The sequence below is a fragment of the Crassostrea angulata genome, chromosome 10, assembly GCF_025612915.1.
Source record: "Crassostrea angulata isolate pt1a10 chromosome 10, ASM2561291v2, whole genome shotgun sequence".
In the NCBI taxonomy this organism is placed as follows: domain Eukaryota; kingdom Metazoa; phylum Mollusca; class Bivalvia; order Ostreida; family Ostreidae; genus Magallana; species Magallana angulata.
In genome coordinates this window covers 13,590,097-13,604,620 of record NC_069120.1, presented here as the reverse complement: position 1 = coordinate 13,604,620, position 14,524 = coordinate 13,590,097, and the positions used below count along the sequence as shown (strand labels likewise).

Here is a 14,524-nt window from a genome sequence, read left to right as displayed (position 1 = left end):
TTCGAAAAAAAATATTATATAATAATTTAAGTGCCGTGAATAATTTGTCTTAGAAACATAAATAACGTTTCTGTGTTGACCATTATATCCACTAGAAAAATCAGCATATCGAAAGTTTTTAAAGAGGAAATTCTAATGTGGTATGGGATATCTGACGATATGTCGATTAAATAAAATAAAATATTATATGATCGATATTATATATTTATACTTTTACAATGTTTAACCAAAAGCTGATCAATACGTTTTAAAAATGGTTGAAAGGTAAAAATGTTAAAATCCCCATTGAGATTATAATTCATGACTTACAGATTAGTAGTGAACCCCCTAACCCATTGCGCTACGTTGTTAGATGACAATTATTTATAAAATTACACTTGGTTTTATTGTTTATTTCGATAAATATAAAGTAAGTCGATCACAACATGGAGGTGTCCCATATGATAGTACCACCTTTATTCACTGGGTATTAAAATTAACCGATCTTTTGGGGTGTGGGATGCGACTCGGTGGTGATTTTACTATTACATTTATAAATTTTTGTGAAAATATCTCAATTTAGACTGTTATTTATTTTTTTTAATTTTCCCCTACCGACACAATTTTTTTTGGAAAAAAGTCTTGAAAAACTATTAAACTATGGCATACATGTATTACACTACGAGTATAACGTCAGGTGCCTGCATGTGTGCATGCCAAACACATACATATGTCAATTGCAAATGCTGCAAAATCACCGACAAGAATTCGGTCGGTAATGGGGATCACGTGCATATGTCTCCGTAAGTAAAAGTTCACCCTACCAAATTTATTACTGTTGTAAAGTGCAATCTTTTCCCTCGGTAAAATGGCTATAGAGAAGTACCTGCAGTTCCCTCCGAAAATATGGCTATATTTTCCCTTACGGAAAGAATGCTAATTTGCTATACATGTAATGGTGTTTTCCAATTTTATTGCAAGGTTACCCCCGCAGAGAGCCTACGTAACAATAATTTGCAATATTGGAAAAGACATTGATTTTTCAGAATGAAGGTTAATAAATGCCTATAGTTCCTCTCAAAAACTACTTGGCAAACCTTGACAAAATGTGGTGTGTATCTTTTAAAAAAAAGGGGGAGTTTGAATAATTATACATGTATTGCAGCGCTGCATTTTGTTGCTACATAATCGCTGCAAGATTTGTTGAAAAAGCGTGGCCCTCACGACCGCGAGCTTGGTGGCTTTGGGGCATATCAGCCACACATCTATGGCTATGGGGATTTCAAAAATGATTTTCGCAGATTTTGAGGAAAGCTTAAGTTCTATGAAGTAAATGAAAAGGATATAATTACACAAAATATATAATTAATTAAGTTACAATCAGTGGCTAAGAATAAGTTATAAGTAAACTAAACTAGAAAAAGTTAAGTCACCAATTGGACATACATGTAGAATACCCGTGATTCGAATCGTCGCATTCCACATCTTAAATATTTAAGGAAGCGTATTATTGCCAAGTTGTATTTTGTTTTCTTTAAAATTCAAACTTTAAAGTTGAAATTTCTAGCTTAAAAGTTGTGATCACCGAATAAAAAGTTAATTTTTCAAATTTTACAGTTTGATCTCCCAATTTAAATTTTTTGAATTTCCAACTTCACTCTTGGAATTTCCAATATTTTTATTTTGGAAATTCCTACTTTAAAGTTGAATTTTCCGACTTGAATTTTGGATTTTCAAACATTAAAGTGAACTTTAATCTTGGAATTTCTAACTTTAATTTTCTAATAATATTACGATAAGTTTCTGGATTTCAGACGAATGTCTTCAATAAAACAAGTCATCTTTATCAACGCCATGCAGATAATGACACAATCAAATATGCTAATTACACGGCCTTTGTTTTGATTTTAATTATCTTTAGGTATGCTTCTTTTTGATACTACATTTGATTAAAGACACTCTCTAATTTTACTTACTAAGATAACGTTGATATGATTCAAAGTTATATGTTCATGTATTTCGATACACGGTATCTGATACTGTATACATGTACATACGATTTAATCTTATTTTATAGAAAACTTCTAGTTCAGGCAGACATATATAATTATAGTTTAATTATAGCACAATTTTTCTGTGTTATAATGTATGTTGTTATATTTACAAATATGTTCATTTGTAAATTAAAACTAATATGTTGGAAATTCGAAGACTTAAGTTGGAAATTCCAATTTTAATTTTTGAAGAAAAAAAATCCTACTTTTGCACTAATAAGCTTCCGCGCTTATTTAATCACGTAAGTTGATTGTTACTTAAGTTAACTTGATACTTGTAGAATAAGGCCGGCCTTTTTCTGCTTTTTTATCCATGTACGTTACCAAAGCAAGAGGGCTTGGCTCCACTACACAGGAACTGTATCCAAACAATTATAAACACACGTTTCTATTTCAAATTAATATAATTTTATTACTGATATTTATTTCAAAGAGGTGCCATAATAGCAAAGGACAATAAAACATAATTTAGTTTATTTTCCATATATATAATACATGTATATTCAGGTAAATTTTGTCAGTTATCTGAAAAGACCAAACTTCCGAGCTATAGTTGTTGTGGGCACGAGTCCTCTCTTTATGCCGATCGACATACAGGTAACGATAACGAGTGTGTGATGTTAGATCATACATATACCTCACGGGACCATGTGGACTCCTTGTTGAGTTAACATTGGATGATTATTTCGATCAGTGTCTGTGATTATTCTTCGTATCATGATCACGGTGTCCTCATGTCCATGCAAATTGTCCGCATTTTTGGTCCAAGTCATGCAACTTAGATTATTAGCACCGGGACAATATTCTCCATTTAGATTGGACGTTGAACACGAGTTGTACCACCACCCACCTCTCATCTGATCAGCACATCTACCACTGGGATATCGATCATTGTCCCTATCAATTGTTGAGAAACGCATGCCCTTCGCTCGATACTGATCTATAGTTCCCCCGAGTGCATCCACTATATTATAAAAGAGTAAATACATGTAACTATAACAAATAGCAATAATCCATTAATACGAATTTATATAATATTACTCTATATACTAAACTATACTAGTGTTCTTTAGACGTTGTCATTTTATCTGTCGCTGTAACTATCATGGACATTAATTCGTAAAAGGGTCCCAGAAATGAAACAGTTCTCTGGCACCAGAATTGGTGACTTCATTAGTTTTCTTTTAAAAGCCTTTTTGTAATAATAATGATAATGATGATAATGTATTTTTTTTTGTTGATGTATCATATATTTTAAATACAATTTACGTTGATGAGTTCTAAACTTAGATTAGCACCAAAATATATTGTACATTATAACATCAATTATTGTATATGAAACTTCGTTTTTTGTATGTTGTTTGTGTTCGTTAAATTTTATTTACTACTTCGTATCATAAAGTAACTATAAACCTGCAGTATTTTCAACAACATTTACCAATATTGTTACTGCTTGTAATAAAACTGTCGTATGTCATCATAAATTTCGCCGACTCATTAGAAACCCGGAAATTGCTGTACTCGGCCGATTTGATAGAACCTCTAATCTCCGATAGCTGGATCCGTAGTGTGTTATTGCAAGACGTCAAATAATGCAGCGCATCGTTCCCTACAATTTAAAACATCTGGTCAATACACCTGAAATGTATGTAATCGAAAACGCTGCTCATAATTCAAAATTCATGTATTCATAATTCATAAATACGCTGCTCATGCTGATTGGATAGTATAACATATTGAATGGACAACATTTACATCTTTCTATGAAAAAGTTGATATATGTACACCTCTTACCTGTACATAGGATTGGGCATTTCGATTATTTAGCGCTGTTTTGGACAGCTTTTGAAAAAATAGATTTAATATCAAATGACAAGTGAGTGAGTGATTAGCACGTGATTTGTTTGGTAACTTACCAATCCAGTAATTGCCTGTTACCTCTCCAAAACCAGCTTTGTATTCTGTCCAACTCCGAGTAAAGTTAACGCTGGCATTCTTTCTATTCTGAACTACCTTAAATTTCACACATAATAATTCAATTGTACATTACATTGAAAAAAAATGCATTGTTTTCAATAAGGTCTTTGATGTTTGTCGGGTCACAAATCTTTGGACTTAGAAGATATATTTTATTGACACACCATCCCTTCCTCTTAAAGGAAGATTGATCTTGAAAATATTAAAAGTTTTCCAACTGTCTATCTTTTTCGTAGTCGTCGTAAACTTTTTCTTCTCCAGAACCACTGGACCCGCTTTAACATAACTTAACACAAAATTAAAGTGCGTTTATTTATATTACAACCAAACATGGAGCCTTCTTTAGAGGAGATTTTAAAAATTTTATTCATATAGAGAAAAATCTTTTTGGAGAATACGTTGACGGCATGATTTGTGAAAGTAACGCGGAAGCAGGTTACATATGTAGTACATGTATATATAATCTTAAACATTTTATTGAAGCATATAGAAGCTTTAATTTGTGTAATTAAAATTAATGGAAATTAGTATGACGACGTACTAGAAATTAATTCATATCATTGCTGCTTTAGGAATGGGGTGGCGTATTACAATAATTAATTCTGGGAAAAAGGGACACATTCGACATAAAAAAAATAAACTCTTCAGAAAGAAATGAACGCTCTACCCTTTAAAATTAATGTAACAAAGGCTATTACAAAAGTTGGCATTTAGTCATATCAAATGCCTTAGAGTCAAAAAGGGTCCACTAGAGGGGAAGGTCGAATTTAAACAGGAAATTTGTAAGCGTCCTTTAAAAAGACTATAATTTCTAAGACTAATATAGAGAAGCAAACCACTGAAGCTAATAAATAAATACCAGAGATTGGTCACATTGGGGGAGGTGTGTAGGGTGTGGAATCCATCTGATCAAAATATACTAAAGCCAATAGTTAGCTGTAAACAATAAAATTATATTGAAGAGATTTACCGTCCATCCACCTTCAGTTGTCATTTTACAAAAAGCACGGACAATAGTTCTGTTGTCCGGAGAGATGTAGTGAGGTCCACTCTCTCTGACATTGTACTTGTCATACAGCTCCGTGCAGTCTTGGGGCACTAGAAGGATAATGCATTACAAGTTTATGATAAATAGAATCTAAAGAATGTTTGTTTGCGTGAAATTTAGACATGTCATTGAATTGTACTAGTGTTTGATATAGCAATATTATTGGGCTAAAAGACATCGTTGGTAAGGTGAGCGATCTGGCCCTTGGGAACTCTGCGCAGATATACAAATCTGCAGCTACATGTAGGTTTAATTAAACAATGAAACGCTAGCTATGCTTAATTTAACAATGAAATGCTGTGTTTGGTGTTTTGTAAAATTGTCATAAATTTTAAGTTTAAGAAAAAAACTTAATCCTGTGCCTACTTACGGAAAGCCCATGGCCAATGAGCTCATTCTCGTAGGTAAAAAAATATTTATTTCGCGAATAAACACGAAACATACGGAAATAAACGCTTTAGTTTCGCGAATAAACGCAAAACTTTCGCGATAGAACGCGAAACTTTCGCGAATTTACGCGTAACTTTAATGTAAATTTTACCCTTATTAAGAACAATGATTGAAAACAAACACGTTTATTCGTGAAACCAACGTGTTTATTCGCGAAAGTTATGCTTTTTTGCAAAAGCTAGGCGTTTATTCGCGAATGTAACGCGTTTATTCGCGAAAAAATTTTTTACCTACGAAAATGAGCTCAGTGGGCTTTCATACCTACTCACATGCTTCAATCGAAATTACCCTCCTCCCTCACTTTTGGTACCACATATTTTCAAAACTTTATAGGGGTTTAAATTAACTCCCTCTCCCACTACTTTAAGTCCCTTTTCTGACTTGTAGGAGTCTTGGAAAAACTAGAAATTTCTCTATTTTTTAGCTTTCTTCAACAAATATTTTACAGACTGTAACCTAATTATCTATCCTTAGAAAAGATATGTGTCCTTTACCCACTGATGCTACATGTCAAATTTGATTGAAAATAGCCAAAAGGTTGAATTGTGAAAGAAAAAATCTACCGCCGAAGATTACTACTCTAATCGCTGGAAGAACTTGTACCTGAAGAGTTCAGGAACCTACAGCTCTATTGAGCGAAGAAAACACCATATTTGAGCCTAATAGTGTTGTATATAACGATCATTTTCAACTTGTGAATTTTTGCCGAAAGAAAACAAATTTTATGTAAATTTTAAGTTTATAGCTTGATGTATAATATGTAACAGAGCTTACAGAAGATTGCAATAAATTAATATACTAATATAATATAAATCCATCTGTTATTGCACTATTATTGCACCATTCAATGTCCACTTTCCCCGTTCTGTACAAACGGCACGACTCGGATCTCCGGGAAATTCCACGTAGCTCATACATTGGAGTTTAGCTCGAGCCCCGACTTGACTGTCCACATAATGTAGCATTTCAGTGTGGGGCAACGATCTCGAGGGCCTTCCCGCGCAATCTTACATACAAACAAATGTTTTTAACGTAGCTTTCCTTAGCTTCGATCATCTCAAAAGGTGATGATTGCCTGATGACACCCGCCGATGTCTCTCTTGGGGATTTTGTCTGTAGGGTACAGCATACAGATCAGGGTTCGGCGGTCGTACCGAAGAGCCTGACATCGGGGTCTCCTCTTACACTCACGGACACAATCTACGAAAGAGCGATCGAATAATAATATATATCCTTCCGAGGTGCCCTCAAAACACTTGCCTAGATTTGTTTCAGGTGTATATATACCCGCAACATTACTCAGAAAGTTTATGTGTTGCAACGACAGTACCAAAATCTTGACCGATTCAGATGACAGCATTATGTCAAGTGTGCGCAGTCACTCGGTAGTTATATATTATCAATTTGTCAAAGTGATGATAAAAAGTGATCGCTGGAATTTTTAATAAAGCTTAAAGAAGTAATGGTCATACTTTGAGTATTTTGATGAGTTGGCAGAGATCGAATTGTTATCATAGAGCATTGCAGTCGGTAGTAATCAAAGGTTGCTTAGCGATAACAGCTGCTCTCCTTATTTTTTTAAATATTTTATTCTACACGTCTCTTCTTTCTTAAATTACTAAAAGGAAAGAGAAAACCTTTTATGAAACTATATACATTTTATCGAAAAAAAAATAAATATAAAAATGTCATGCGATTTTACGGGCTGTGATTGCTGTGTCAAAAAATCGATGTTTCAAAAATGTCAAAAGTGTTAGATAACTTAACTAACATTCAAGAGAATATTATTACTAATTCATTCCTGGTAGTAGTAGTTAACTTAACAAAACTTCCTAAGTGATAACATAGCTAACTTTTAGAAGTTTTTTAATATTAAATCTTTAGTTAATTGCATGTTAGAACTCAATCAACTGACAATATTTGCACCAACCAATCAATATCTCTTGAAACTATTCAAATTAATGATCTTCATGTATAGTTTGAATCCATTAAGTTCAAAGACACTCAGCATAATATTAACCGCCATTTATTCATCCATTTGAGATGAAAATGGAAAAATAAAATTTGAAAATTTTAAGTCAAATTGTGTCTAAGTCCCTGTAAGTTTAATGACAAATAAAGCAAAACCTTCTTCTTCAGGGCCACCCAATCGCTGGAAAGAAGGGAGAAGGGTTATCAATTGCAGAACATCTATCTTATTCCATACAACCGTTAGTTAAATACTCCAAAATTGCATGAACCTCCAACATAGTTCTAATTAGTTATATTAATTAAAAATGCAAATTCAACAAGTTGACAAAATTTTCAAACTTTCCAGTGAACATAAGATTATGATCCTCAATTGCTCTTCTGGCATACCTTCCATGACTGTACAGTTTACGTCTTCCTATCATTATTGAGCACTGCATTACTGTCGACAGGTTTTTTTCACATGATTCCGTCTGTGATACAAATCTAACCAAATTGAGATTAAATCTATTTAAGGAAAAGTGTTACACAAAAGTTTCTAAAATTATTAACAATGGCAACAATGTCCATCAAAATCAAATCTGATATACAGATTAATGGAGTTACACATCAATTAAAAATTACCGGTAAGAGGAAAAGAAAATTAAATTAAAAACTTTATTGAGTGTTTAGAACAATATACATGTACATAGCACCTTGCTGCTAACTCCCGAAGAATAAAACAACCTGGGAAATGCAAATGAGATGATCATGAATTCATGTTTGGAAGTAAATTAACTCCAAGCAAAAGAGCTTTAAATGATGGCAGTGATTCTCTCTGAACAAAAGGAAAACCCTGAACACCATATTTAAGTTCATTAACATACAACTCAAATTTTTCTTTTGCCCTTTCTTTGAAATCGGCTTGAACTTTTTTTATCCTTTCAATGCCCATCTCTCTGATAAGTGCATCTGTCCCCTCACAAAAAATTGTATGATGCAAAACCATCCAAAGAATAATAATGGATGCAATTTCCAGAGAGTTTGATGGGTAAGACTGGAATATTGGCAGAGGAACACTGCACATCAAAATGTCATTGACAGCATCATACATAATGATTCTAAATTCTTGTGGAGAAATCAAGATATTTGGAATCAACAAATTTGGAAACTCTGGAAGTCTTTTTCTTTGTAGAAAGGAAAATACAATTGTTTGAGCAACTGCTCGATTCTCAGCACTTGTCTTTGATTTAAAAAGTTTGGCGTCAGAAATAGTTTTTCCTCCAGATGAGCTACATTCATTGTGATCATCGCAATCTGAAAAAAAAACCCAAAAACTATCTTACTAAAAACAGTCTTGATCTCCATTGAGTACTTGTATGTGTAGCAGAATTATTTAAACTCTCTTACACCAAATTTTTTAAACAATTAAGATAATCTGATTAGATAATATAGGATCTCTCACGTTTTGTGATGGTATATGATTTTACCCAACGAGTTGTGCATTTTCTATTCCAGAGGCTTGACGAGGGGATAGAAAACACAGGTGTTGGATAAAAATCATAAATACATCGCAGATCATGAGAGATTCTTTTTATCACATGTTTTACCATGTATTTGGATAAATCTCAATCTTTTCTGTAAAAATTATTAATAATTGTGAGCTGCAGAACACATTTACCTCAAGACGTCAACAACTTTACCCATGGAAAAAAGTTGTTTGAAGTTTAACAAACATTTCCTTTTTTGACAACATTTTTATCAATTCATGAAAAAAAAATAAAACAGCATTAAATGTTTCCCATTTATAACGCATCATATTTTAAATGAATTCATTTTTTGCTTTTTCATTCTATGTCAATCAATCACCTAAACCTACATAATGTTGAATTATGACGTCACTTTTGGTAAGAATACACAGTGTAATATCAACTAGAACTGTCCTAATGGGACTAAATACCCCCGCACGGTTTGGAACACATAAAAAAAAAAATAAAATTCTGGAATTGTAAAAATAAATTAGTTAGCAAAGAAAAATTAAAATCAAAATTGTCAGAATTTCACTGTAAATAAACATGTATAACAGTAATACATTTACAAATTTATGTATTTGATGATAATTTTTTTTATTTGTTTTAAAGAAAAGCCAATAAAATGACAATAACCCCTCCCTTTGCAGTAAATGGATATACCGGTAGCCAAGCAATGCTCATCTGTTGATAAAACTTTGAATATCTTTCTAATAAGAGTCCTAACAGATGCAATTAGTTGTTTCAAATTTTCCTCACTTTCTCATGGTACAATGGAACTCCATATCAGAAAATTGATCCCATAGGACTATGGTTTTCTTTGATGAGCTTGTTAAATTTAATTAACTCCCAAAACATTACCATAATTACCATACTTCATGTATGTAAAAATATGTAAAAAAGAAAATTTAATATTACAAACAATTTTAAAATTGCCAAAACACTACAATCATATCAGTAATTTTGAATTTCATTTAAATTAATGCCCTACAGGGTCACTTCATCAATTTACATGACTAATAAATTTAAACAACTTCTAAAAATAGTTACCATAACTTCTTTATTAATAATGATATTATTTATTTCCTTATAATGAAAGAAACTTTTGGTTTACATGAAACAGTTTAAAAATAGCCCCAACACCACCGCCCATTTTACAGATTATCAATTTTCCCTAAACATATGCTCCATCTAAACAATGGCTCAGTCAGATAATGGCCCCCTTGGGACAAATGAATTCAGCCACACTTGTCTTTGATGTTCTTATTAGCTCCTAAGAATTTATCATTCACAAACAAAAATTTTGCATTGTCAGTTGATAGAATACTTATAAAAATTAAATTTAGTTAAGACATAAAGACAAAAAACCTCCATCTGGATGTTTTTATATAAATATATTTTAGAGTGTTTTAAACCTATTAATTAATTAATAAAATCTGTAAGGATTACCTCCCTTACTTTTCAACATCAGTGTACACTTCATAGAATAAGGAAAACGAAAACTGTCATAAAATCATTAAATCTAGTCTGATCTTAAAAAAAAATTGCAGGTGCGCATCTTCAGATGGTGATCAACATATGTACAAATTTTCAGACTGTTCCATGCAGTAGTAAAAAATTCTATAGGGGGACAAAGTTGCATCTACAGACAGACGGACAGACAGATGGACAGGGTGAAACCAATATACCCCCCTAAACTTCGTCTGCGGGGGTATAAAAAATTAATTGCAAGCGATATATCCATAATATATTGAGCTGAGCATGTGATGAATGAAAATAATAACTACATGTAGATGATATAATAGATTTTTTTTCAATTAGTAATCTTGCCTCAAAGAATATGATATATGTACTATAATAAGTCCCTGATTCTTCTCTTATTTCTTGGATACATTTTACAGACAAACAGATTTGTGCAAAGAGGAAATGAAATATGACATGGACAAGGATATGAATCAAATATGCCTTTGACCTTGAGCTGTGAACTGGAGAATAGGTTCAAGGTCACTGCACATTCCATTCCCACAAGCACTCTATGTATAAAGTTAAAGCCCAACCGGGCCAAGAGAAGAGAACATTATTTAGAAAAAATTAAACTGGACAAATAAATGGACACAAAATTTGACAAACATTTTGACAACTATCTGGCACCTGCATGTACTGTATATCAATTATTAGAAAAAAATTGGTTGTAGGTGACCTTTAGGCAAATTCTTTAAAATAAACTTAGTGAACACTTTTAGTTTTCTATTATAAAAATTGTGTACCATCATCAGAGCAAGTGAGTGTTGCCGACTCCTGGCTTTCATTAATGTGAGTTGTACTGATAGTATCTGGTACTCCATCATGGGAAGATAACACTATGTCAGCAAATCCATGCCAGCCCTCTTCGTGACCTGTAAAACAAAACATTAATCATCTAGTTCTTAGCAGCTGTAATGCAGTCCTTTTCTCCCTTACGTGGATAATGTAGGGAAAAAGTGTCCGTAGGCCTAAAAATTCACCCAAATATAGATGCAATACTTTACCAGTGGCATAGCTAGACCAGAAACGAAGTGCATACTTAAAATGGCAGGGGGTCTGGGGGCCGCCATGAGCCCCCCAGTGTGTCCAGGGCGAAGCCTGGTGGGGGCCCAGGGGGCGAAGGCCCCGGAAGCTCATGGATTCTGATGATTTTTAACACTAAAAATCATCACAGAAATTGAAAGGAATGCTTACTATTTAAGCATATTTTTAGGCAGTTAAAATTGTTTTGGTTATAGTTTAAGCATAAAATAAAATCACAAAACTTATTAAAAGCTAAAAGAAGAAAAAACTTTTGATGTTTTTGACCCACTCTGACTCAAAGCTTTTATTATTAAGTTCATTTTCACCTAGTTTATGGTAAAGAATATCTCAATAAATTTATCTGTGACTAATCTTTAACCCAAGTATTATCAAATACAGAGTTGATACATTATAGAGATTATGATATGACGAAATTATATGTCCACAAAATTTTATTTGGTTAAAAAAACAACGAAATTTTAACACATAAAAATATGTGCTTCTACAGTATTAATAACATTTCAGTTTTTGTGATTAATTAAAATGTTTTCCTTTGTACTACTGGATCCCTAATGTGGCCCCACCCTACTCCTCAAGATTTTGATTTTAACGAATTTGAATCTACACATCTGAGGTTGTTTTCATATAAGTTACAGCTTTTCTAGTCAATTGGTTTTTTAGAAAAAGATTTTTCTCTGTATATTCTTAGGTAAAAATTTGTCCCCCTCCCACGTTTTGTGACACCATCCTATCCCAGGGGATCATGTTTTGAACAAACTTGAATCTTCACTACCTGACGTTGCTTCTACACAAGTTTCAACTTTCCTGGCTGATTGGTTTCTGAGAAGAAGATTTTTAAAGATTTATTCTATATATTCCTATGTAAAAATTCAACCCCCATTGTGGCCCAACCCTACACCTGGGGGTCATGATTTTCACAACTTTGAATTTACACTACCAGAGGATGCTCCTACATAAGTTTCAGCTTTCCTAATCAAATAGTTCTTGAGAAGAAGATTTTTTAATATTTAACTCTATATATTCCTATGTAAAAATTCAACTCCCCATTGTGGCCCCACCGTACCCCGCTCAGGTGAGCTAAAAATAAGATTAAATTCTTTCGAAACAAAACATACCAATTCCAGTGCTTCCAAATATAGGATCACTTTCACAAAACTCATATCCACGTCTGCATTTCCCTTTTCTTTTCACCTTTTCATCAACAACATATGATTTACCAGGAGCTAGCTTTCCCAAAAGATGCTCTGCTAATGTAACTGCAATTTCTGTTCCCGAAAACCCTTTTTTATCAGTTTCGCTTTGATGTCCTCGCAAGCCTTTGTTTAGACATTTTTCATGTTGATCTGAAATAATACTATAACACTTTCTAAATATCCAACATGCATATACCTGTACATATACAGTACACATGATTAAATGATAAAATCTCCATTGGTTGATGACATTCTTAATAAAACATACATACATGCAACCAAGCTTTCAAATTAATGAAGATATCAAAAAATCATTTCTGGATTTTAATGAGCTATGTGCATTTCTGACAGATGTAATGACGACAATGATGTTTGGAAAACAGCTGATTTTTTTATACGAATATATATCAATATAATGTAAAAAATGATGTGAAAAACAGCCCCAAAGAAAATGACAAAATAATAAAATTTGGGACTTCTGTTTCATTTTGCATGTGATCACTAAGTTTTCCCTTAACTGGTGAGATTTTGGCAATAAACAATGTAATGTGATATGTAAACAATTCTTGTCCAGTCTGATTTATTAGAAATAAAGACAGACCAGACAGAGATTCGAAATCCTGATTGACAGGTGTGTTAGTTAGACCAGATCCTGCCTCTGCTTTCAGAGTTTGCTTCTGAAATCAGGGTTTGGTCAATGTGTCTGCTCTCAGTCTGCTCTGCGTTAAATTTGGGTTTACTTGTAGTTAACTCTTGGTCTACCTTAGCAGACCTGGAGTAAACCCTGAGTGAACCTAGAAAGCAGATCCAATTTTTAGTTGGGGTCTATTTTTTATATCTGTTAGATTGGGTCTGGTTGGTGCTGTATACTAGTATATCATCTATAATTTTACTAGCCCCCCCCCCATGTATTGTAATTTATTTTCAATCAATGCATCATGTGAGTTAAGGAAAAAAGAAACAAACCAGAACAAAATTCAAAGATAGTGGGTCTTCAGAATCATCAAAAATGCTACGATTATCAAAGGTATTCACACTAATCAAAATGTGTCCCTTTTTTAACTCTCATTTTAAAAAAAAGGACATCATGGAAGATATTTTTATAATTCAACTTGTCAAAAGGGATCACTGACATATGTTTTAGGATAATAAAAACTGACTTGGACAGTAAACATGGTTAAAGCCCACTTAAGCTCCACTCTTTTCAGGTGAGCTAAAAATAAACTATTTGTACATGAACACTTACCTTTTTCCTTAAAAAAATTGTCTAAGATTTTTATTGCAGCGATTTCCTGTCGGTCCAGTTCCCGTCTATTATTTTTCACATCACTTAAAAGCATAACCCCTCGACTAAAGAGTTGACTGAACTCCAAAATTAAAGCCAAATTGTTTTCATTCCTTACAGTTTTAACATGGCAGTTTGCTTCGGTGAAACTGTGACTTTCTGATGCATTGCAAAGTGGTCCAAGTTTGAGAAATCCAAACTTAGCAAAACTAAATGAATTCGAATTGGACACATACGTGAAGATTCGTTCGTCGAGTTCACTTGCCAAGATTCGTTCTGTTGACTGTTGAGGTGTTCTCACAGTCACAGCTTGACAGTCAGCGTTGGCGGCACTTCCAAATTTACTACGTTTGGAAGTTGAGGGTCCGCCGTCCTCATCTAGTTCATCCCGTTCTGACATATTCGTGACACTCAGTTTCAGTTTGATTTGATACTCATCATACTGGACAGCGGACTGAGCATTGCTGAGCGCTAGTTTAACTTTGCTTATAAGC

At 33.3% G+C, this 14,524-nt stretch overlaps 1 pseudogene; it reads right to left on the bottom strand.

Annotated features, from left to right (window-relative positions):
* Positions 1-2,485: 2,485 nt before the first annotated feature.
* LOC128166673 (uncharacterized) lies at positions 2,486-14,524 on the bottom strand (annotated as a pseudogene).